Genomic DNA, 9809 nt, shown 5'->3' with positions numbered 1-9809 from the left:
ATTAGTGGACAGTTATGGTGACCCTGCTGAGATATGGTGCCACACACACTGCTCCTCCTCTCCAGCGTGTCACTGTATGCTCGCCTGGCTACAAGTGTATAAACACTGCTGTATACCTATATCCAGTGGGTTAAATAGGTATTTCATACAATGCCAATTTTGTAAGTTTTCCCACCTATAGAAAATAGAGGTCTGTTATCTTTTAGTAGGGTCACTACAATTCTGATAGAATCTAAACAATAAATGTATGACTTAATAGCATTTTTACATGGTAGACGTATAATACAATAGAAGAACAGAACATGAAATTTGTCTTCCAATCATGAAGAGTTAAAAAATTAGGTGATACCTTTTTGAGGCTAATAGTGTATATTTGATGGTGAGCTTTCAAGAATGCTAGTTTTCTTGACATGTCTGATGAAGAGAACGAGTAGTCTTGAAAGCTCACCATCAAATATAGGCTGTTTTCTTCTCTCTCCTTCTGCTCTCTATAGCTAACACAGTAAGAGTCCAACCTCTCCCAAACATATGAGTGGAGTTGATACCAAACAGTTCTATTTTGTTCTCTGTCCAGTTGGTCATTGGGGAAGCAATTGACATGATCATTACCAATTTAGAATATCACTTGTGAAAGCGGCAATACTCACAGTGACAGTTCTTGAGTTAAGAACAAAGCGGTAAAAACAAAAAAAAATTTGCAAATGTGCAAGGAGGTACCACAGCATGCAATTACGGCATGTGATGTGAAGAAAAAAAATGTTTGAAAGAACCAGTTCTGGAAGTGGGACCATAGGATTACAGTCCTCGTCATGTCTTCTATCCTTTCCAAAAGTCTGCTGATCCTCAGTTAATGGCCTTGGAGCAGTTCTGAGGAAGAAGGAACTGTTAAAGCAATTTCTAGCTTTTTAGGAGCGTCTCTCAAGACTTAATCGGATGAGAAACTGCATTGTGTGACACCGAGAAGTGAACCAGACATCCCCATGTGAATGGGGTTTGGTAATCCTGCAGAATCAAGGTGATAGAGAGATGTGTTTGTAACGGTGCAGCAATTGATGTTGATTCCTGCCAAACATCATAAATCAATCCCTAAGGCCTCCTGCACACAAACATATTTTTCCTATGGTCCCAAAACAAGGCTGTTTTTGTGGCCCGTGTGTCAACAGTATTTGCCCTATTGTATAGCAGCAAAAACCGGCATGTCACCCGTATGCGGATCCACAAAAAATGGAGGCAGTTGGCAACCCACCGCAAATAAGGACGTTACAGGTGTGACACACCATGTGTCGGCTGTATTTTTCCACAGCTCTATTGACGTCTATGGGAGAGCAGAGCTGCAGACATGCCCAACAATAGGACCTGCTCTGAGTTTTTTCCTGAGTAATCCTCTGTTGTGTGTAGGGGCCTATAGAAATACATGGAACCTTGAGACAGCTGCAAAACTTCATCCATATCTCCTGAGTAAGCAATGTTCGAGTGTATGAGGCCTAATTGGGTAAATTAGGGACCGATTTATCAAGGGCAGTGTCTACAGGTAGATTTTTATTTGGGTGCTGTCCAGTTGTAAGGCACAGATCAAGTCTTGTCCTCCTCTCTCCTTCATGTGAGCAGAAGTTCCTGTGCAAGGGGTCTTACTCGTAATAGATTTCTGGTAGGTTTCCTTTAAGGCAACCACAAAGCTGACATGTACCCATTGTGAAAAGGAGTTTGAGACCCTGCTGTGGGGGTTACTTCACAAGGCAAGAGCGTGTACAAGTAATCATATCTACATTTCTGTACCGGAAATTGGCTTACCTATTTCATTATAGATAGAAGAATTTTCTGGATTGGCTAAAGTAAACATACATGGTCTGGCCATAGCTTTCAACTATACCATGCCCCATTTTATGACTTTTTCAAGCACTCATAAATTCCACCCACAGAACATATACACTCAACAAAGCAAAGAAGCAGAACTGGAGTTACACTTATAAAATATACCTGTTCCAACTTACATACAAGTTCAACCTTCTTGTACATAAATTGGCGACTGCCTGTAGTAGAAAGGAAGTACCATTGACATGTTATGGTTACCAAAACTAGTATCCAAGACAAAAACATAGATTCTCTAGCAACTGTTACTGTTGCAATATGGCTAAGACATTTATGAAATACCTTTGTAGTGTTTGGGCAAGCATTATACTAATGTAAAATGTTAGAGGCCCTGTCATGAGAGGCAGCAAATAGTGCTGCAGGATGCCCTGCCCATTTATCTGAGCTGAATCAGTACCAGGGGTTTCTATTGGCTATTGTGATGGCGGCCTGCATCATCACACCAGCAGTTGTTCTGCTCAAAAGTACATTCTAGTAGATTCTAGTTTTCACCACAAGGCCCCAAACTCGATCCTCTTCACATCCCACTTCAAATGGATATTTGATATGAATGAATGAATGAATGAATGGAGTGCCTCCTAATGTTTCTGATGGCCAGCTGAGCTGTTGTGCCATTATCTGTCTCGAAAAGTACAAGAAGAGTGGAGGACCAATATAAAACTTAGCTTTTAATACATATAATGATATAAAAATAATTAAATATAGATAAAAAATGTATCGATTATCAGTGTTCGTAGAGATAATGCCATACAGTGGGCACTGGTGGTGTAGAGTAGCACTCAAATTTTCTAGGTATGTATGATACTACAATGGTTATCCCAGACTCGGGATGCCAAATGTTGTGCAAAAATGATACCGTCTGTGGAGATTGTTGTTCACAGCGCATGTAGAGTGCAAGAGACAAGGTAAGAGGGGGGGGGGAAGGGGAAGGACACTCAAAGCTGTAGAGTGCAGGGTGCCCTAATAGACCCTAGAATTAGATGAGGGGTCCCTGTCCGACCCTTCAAACCTCAACACGGAGCCGCAGCCCTAATTAGCTGCCACCCCGTCTGGAACCTGTCCCTTCCAGCGGCCCTCTAACCCTAATACTAGGGAAGAGGGGAGGGGGGGGGGGAGGGTAGATGTCCAGAACACAGTCTCTTATGATGCAACAAGTACCCAATCTATCTAAAGAGGGAAGGAGTAGCTGTATCCTCTATTGATAAGATAGTGGGTATTAATGGCAATAGGCAGGTGGATACTGTGTAGCTGCAGGGTCACGTCTGGTCGTGAGAACCCTACATGTCATGTTTCGCCTCTTCAATTGGGCTCATCAGGGGCAAAGGAGACCAGAATAACCTGCTTCAAATGCCTATGTCGATATGTCGGCTAAGGACAGCAAAAAGATATGATCTTGAGTTAAGTCAGGGCAGTGGCCAAATTGGAATGGTCCCGTCCAGAGAATGGTTGGAGTGGACCGAGATGGCCTGGACAAGGGAAGCGCCAAATGCTGCGCTTAGCGTCCGGCGTGGTGCCAGAGATGTCAGTGGAACACATGAGGCACAATCGATTGTGCCTCATGTGTTCCACTGACATCTCTGGCACCTCGCCGGACGCTAAGCCTATACCCACTGTATGGCATTATCTCTACGAACACTGATAATCGATACATTTTTTATCTATATTTAATTATTTTTATATCATTATATGTACTAAAAGCTAAGTTTTATATTGGTCCTCCACTCTTCGTGTACTTTTTGTCATACCTACCAAGTGGGGTTGGGAGGGGGTATACACCACCCTCCTTTTCGTATGTATTTTTTCATTATCTGTCTCGAGTAGAATTGCGCTATAACCTGTGTCTGAATGGTTGCAGGCTATAGCTTGTGTGCTGGTGTGGGGCGGAAATGCTCAACACTGGTCCACTCCACCAACCGGCATGGCCCTCTTCACATCCCCTCCATGCACACTTGGTGTGGAGGTAGCGTTAGTATGAAAATAATCTCAATTCCTGGTGGTGTGCTGGTAGAATTGCAATTTTTTTCAGGGCTTGTACAGCAGAAAGCTTGCGTACAAGCCCGGATACTTCTCCCCTATTGTGTCTGATTAAAAGATTAGGACCTTTACACACAGGTGTCAGTTTAGTCTGGAACCAGTGATATGACCTCTATATGCAAACAAGGAATGACGAAACCTTCAACAGTGTAAAGAAAAAAGGGGAATATACTTACCAGCTGGACAGCAATATTCAAATACAAATAGCATTAATGTAAATGTGATCCTTCTCCTCGCTTCTCCTCTCTGTCAGTCTCTCCGCTGGAATTCAGTTTAAGATATTAACCATGATTTACAAAGCTGTCCATAACCTGTCTCCTCCATGTATCTCTTCACTTTCCTCTTATCCACTGTTCTCACAACCATCTCTGGACTTCTCTCATGCATCCGTCATACTCTGGAATTCTATACCAAAACATGTCAGATTGTCCCCTACCTTTGAATCCTTTAAAAAAAATCTACCATTTGATGTGATGCATTATGAAGCAAACATACCTTGAGAATGCTGTAGCTACACTGATGCAGAATCATATCTTATTTAATCCCTGTGCTGAGTGGTTTTGCTGAAAAAACAATTATAAAATTCAGGACCTTGGGAAAGCTGTATCCAAACTACACACAAACTTTCTGAACAGCCTAATCAACCTGAGCTGGATCACTCATACACAGCAGCTGGGGGTGGTGCGGCAATTGATTATTCTGCCTTGCAGGGAGAAATTCTGGTGCAGTGCATAACTAATGTGAAAGAAAAAGGGCTGAGCCACAGAGCTTCATTATCATAATTTTATAATAGTTTTTCCAGCAAGACCACTAAGCACAGGGATTAACCAAGATATGATTCTGAATCAGTGTAGCTACAGCATTCTCGATGTATGTTTGCTTCATAATGCATCAAATTAAATGGTAGATTTTCTTTAAATGTAACCTGAAAATCAACCTGTTAAGAATTGAATTTAGAATGCACAATAACTGCACTACTATGCTCCTTCACCTAGTGTTTCCATTTGCCCTCCCATTAAGATGGTCAGCCCGCACAGTCAGGATGCCCTGTTACTTTTAAGATCAATAAAAGAAAATTTTTATGAAAAGGCAAACTATCACATCCTTTCAGATGGTGACTTCTAGTGGCCAAACTGAATGTTGCACCTTTCTGTTATGGACAGGCTAAAACCTGTGATACTAGTCAGATATCCGAACGTTATTGTATACAGACAGATATCTGTGTCACTTCAGATATTAGAAATAAAGTTCACATTGGGGCACATGTATCATAAGTACAGATTTTTCGGGGTTTTTTGTTGGTCAGATGTATCTTAGTGGTTTTTCCTTAATGATACATGTGGCATTTGGTCTTTAGTGAATTTGCAACAACAAAAAAAAAAAATCAACATGTATTACTATATTGTAGTCACATCATCACAAACATTAGCATAACCATCGACACTCTAAGGTGCCTCCGGTATTTATGAACAAAACATTTTTCATTTAAAGACAGTAAAGTCCACAACTTCTATAGCATCCTTATAACTGTCCAAACCCTGAATTCTATGAAGAATTTATGGTCAAAAAACAACATTTATTCAAAGACAAATCATCTTATGAAAGTTTCGAAACCATGAATTTCATGTTGAATTTCTATTTCTTAGACAATCATTGGCCACAATCTCCCATGTTTAGCACTTTTCTTACATGAGCACCTCTTGTCAGCGCTTCTTCAGGTAGCTGCGTGTAGCGCATTTGACTGCTGCAAGGTCTTTTCACGCCTCCACTGAATCTCTTGGGGGTATCTTATTTTTGGGGAAGCAGGGTATATATACAGTTAAAAGCAGTTGGAGAACATCTTAAAACAACTAAGGTTTGGCACATATACTATTTCTTCCAACTTTGCTGATATCAATACTAGGAGATTTATGTCATGATATTGCTCTGTATAAACATTTGATAGAATATTAGATGTATTATAGGCGGTCCCTGACTCTGTTACAGAAAGACCTCTCTGCCCACTGTGACCTCTGGTCAAGCTCTCTGGATGCTTTACTTTAGTCACAGGCTGCAATAATCAGCTGTAAAGTGTCTGTAATAAAGTTTTATTGTTTAAGGCGTTGTCTGGGTTTTAAAAAAAATTATCCTGTCGGGGGGGGCGGGGGCTACAAAAACAAAAAAACTTTATACTTACTGCCTCTGCCTCTCCCAATGACCTGTGGTGCCACCCACTAGATTCAAAGCTATTTCCAGTGACCAGAAGTAATCAGATGAAAGTGCCTGCAGAGGCATGGCACCAATGGGCGGCGGTGCAGGTAAACATGTGTTTGTTTGTTTTTTGTTTTTATAGTCCACTTGTCCAAAATCGGGCTACCCCTTTAGTCCATGCTCCAATGACAGCCAAAAACTTTGAAAATCCAATTGTCACAGGGACAAACAAAATTGTCTGGGTTACATACCTGTTCTGACTTACATACAAATTCAATTTAAGAACAAACTGCCTGTGCTTGATTCTTTACTTGACTTGGATGAACTGTAGGATTAAGTGATAGAAAGCGGTGATTGTAGTTTTTATGAAGATTAGTGTATTGCCTTTTAATAATACTTATAATATGTGGATGAACTGATCACAAGAATTAAAAAGATGATGCTAATATATTTTGATAGTAAGGTAATATACATTCAAATATAATAGAGTCAGTCATTTAATTTACACTAGATATCTGGGAGCTATCTCAGTAACTTGTCTATGAATTCTCGCCATGAATCCCTGTAAATTGTATATGAGCTACCAAAGAGTTACTAATTATATGCAGTATTTCTTATTACATAGGAACAAAACTGTACAGCAGGTGAAAACATGAGTGTGCATTTTCTATTGTTGTACTGCTTTGCTAATGCCACAAACTTGTTCAGTGACAACATTACACAGTTATTGGTAGTGATATCTGTCACTGTTACTCCTGAATTTACCTACAGAAACCTGCTATTTACAGTAAACACAGGCTGATTTTCTTGTTCTGCAAGACAGAGAGAATGACACCACACGTACAAGAATGGAGCACGTTTTTCATAATAAAAAGTGGCTAGATAAACTTTGGACGAATGGTGTCATGTGGTGTTCTTGTATACTCCCCTATGTTGAGTAACTAATGTCAGGACAGAAAAGCAACGTATGATATTAAGCAGCTTTCAATCAGAAAAATCTATGTATAACCAGATGGGTTAGAACTAGAAACGGGCACATTTTTAAAAAATTCGATTCGCAGAGTTTGCTGAATTTTCTGACAAAATTAATTTCAATCCAAATCGAATCATGGCGAATCACGGTAAAAAACAGGTATTTCCTGGCTGCAGAGAGCCTGTAGGGTGTTGTAGAATGTTGTGCCATGCTCAAATATGCATAGGGAGCATGCTTTGGTCTTCAAACAATGCTGTGTTTTAGTAAGACACGCACATGACAGCCGCGGCTCTTAGAATCGCTTCACTCTTCAATTCCATGTGCACTTACAGAGGCCAACTTCACCAAATAAGTGAAGCGGGAACGCAGCCTGACAGGGTAATGTCTGTGCCAGCTCAAAAGGACTGAGCTGAGGGCCAAGATCTCACTATAACATCAAAGAATGCACTCTTTTTACACTGACGACAGATGATTCCATAGATTACGACAGAACCTGTTTTGTTAAACGCAAAAATAGAAACCCTCCAAAAGAGTGGAGAGGGTGTCGGCAGTAATTTTGCATTGATGTTACTGATCATTTTGCCCTTCTTTTCATCCGTCAGTATCCGCTTTCAATCGGTCAATAATCCATCAGTATTGCTAAAGCCAAAAACAAACAGGAGTTGATCCAAAACAGAGATGACCAGTAAATGGGATATTTGCATGTCCTCTGTGTTCTGTATCCACTCCTGCTTTTGGCTTTTAATCCTGAAGCTTTTTATTCCTTCTGACAGATGAAATGAAGGGGAAAACCATGTATGTTCTCTCCGTGTTTGCGTGGGTTTCCTCCGGGTACTCCAGTTTCCTCCCACACTCCAAAACATACTGGTAGGTTGTTTAGATTGTGAGCCCCATGGGGACAGGGACCAATTTGACCTGCTTTGTGCAGCGCTGCGTAATCTGTGTGCGCTATATAAAGAAAGAATTATTATTATTATTATAACATAGTGGCAACGTCATGGAGTGGTGGAGGGTGAAAACAGAATAATGGAAATCACAGGGTGTTCCAGAGAGACAGCGGTCAGTTGGCAGCAGCATGAGTAGGCCGCAGAGTGACACAATGACAAATTATGGAGGTGGCAGCAACATCGTAGGCCACAGAGTGGCAGAATGAGTGTGGAGGTGGCGGCAGCATCATGAGGTCAAACGGCGAGTGTCACACCTGAGCTGCCAGTGGCTGACAACAAAATCACACAGGGGAGTACTCCTGTCCGCTTGCATCATCAAAAAATCATTAATGGCTTTTCTCTGTTCATGCAGGTGGTCTAACATATGGAGGCTGGAATTCCAACGAGTGGAAACATCGCATATCAGCCTATATTGAGGGAGGCAGTTCTGCCGCTGCAGGAGGGTGTGCTTGGCTTTGTAAGTATGGATGAAATGCATGCACAGTTTCCTGGCCATTTTTAGAATGTCTTGCAGATGGGTGAAAGACTTCAGGAACCTTTTGACAACCAGATTGAACATGTGCGCCATGCAGGGCGCATGGACCATCCCTCCTCTGTGCAGCACGGATACCATGTTCCTCCCATTGTCTGTCACCATAGTTCTGATTTGCAGTTGTCGTGGAGAAAGCCACAGATTAATTTCTTCTTGCATGACGCGGACACAGCTGTGCCCTGCACATGTGGTATGATGGAGCAGTACTAAGTCTTGTGGAGGCTGAGATGGTGGTGGAGAAGGAGGAGGCGGACATTGGCGAAGGAGCAGCAGTTACAGTCAAGTTGTTGGTGTGGCTGGGTGGGAAGCACTTTCACCCAGTGGGCCATAAAGGTCACCCAGTACTGGCCCTGACTGTAGTTACTGCTCCACATGTCCGCGCTGCCGTGCACCTTGGAAGAAACCGATAAGCTCAAAACTGGCCCACCTTACATTCTACATTTGTGGAGGGCTAATACTGCCTTATTTAAAAGAAATTTCGGCTTGAAACTCTCCACCTCGGTTCTGCACAAGCCATTACTTCTCTGAAGGGTGCAGAGTCCACGACTTGGGAAGGGAGGGACTGCAATACCAACAACTTGGACAGGAGCATGGTCAGCTTCTGCACCTGAAGATGGCTGGACGCATACAGTTGTCTCAGTAATCGTCTTGTTCAACGACTGTTGGTGCCATGCATAGCAAGGCATATGGACCGGGAGATGATGTCAAAGACAAACAGCTCCCTTCCGAAGAGGTGGAGCTTTGAAATGGCACGTGTACCACTAGGTGTACCACTAGGTTCTGCTGCTGTTGCGGCAGGATGGACCACCACATCTGAGACATGTTTTTTCCAGGCCATTGGATGGTGACGCTGCATGTGTTGACGCAGGGCTGTGGTGCCAACATTAGCTTCCTGACCACGCTTTACTTTCTGCCCGCAGATTCTACACTTACACACGCTCGGGTCCTCTGGGGTCTTAACAAAAAACTGCCACACCACAGAGTAGGTGATTTTACTGCCAGCACTCTGCACTACTACTGACTACTAATGCCGCTGCCTCGCTGGGCCCCTGTGCCACTGCTTATTTGGACCTGGGAAATGGGTTTTGTACCCCGCTGCCATTTGGCTCCTGTCCTCGCAAGCTGACTCTCTTCTCCTGGCGATGATGATGAAGCCCTTGGTTAACCCGGCTCCCAAGTGTGATTGGCTACATCATCATCGATTTGTGTTTCCCTGTCACTGCTATTCTCCCCAATGGTCTCAGTATGCACAGCCTGACTACTT

This window comes from Engystomops pustulosus, chromosome 5, assembly GCF_040894005.1.
Source record: "Engystomops pustulosus chromosome 5, aEngPut4.maternal, whole genome shotgun sequence".
NCBI classification, from domain to species: Eukaryota; Metazoa; Chordata; class Amphibia; order Anura; family Leptodactylidae; genus Engystomops; species Engystomops pustulosus.
Note: the sequence above shows the minus strand (reverse complement) of the source record.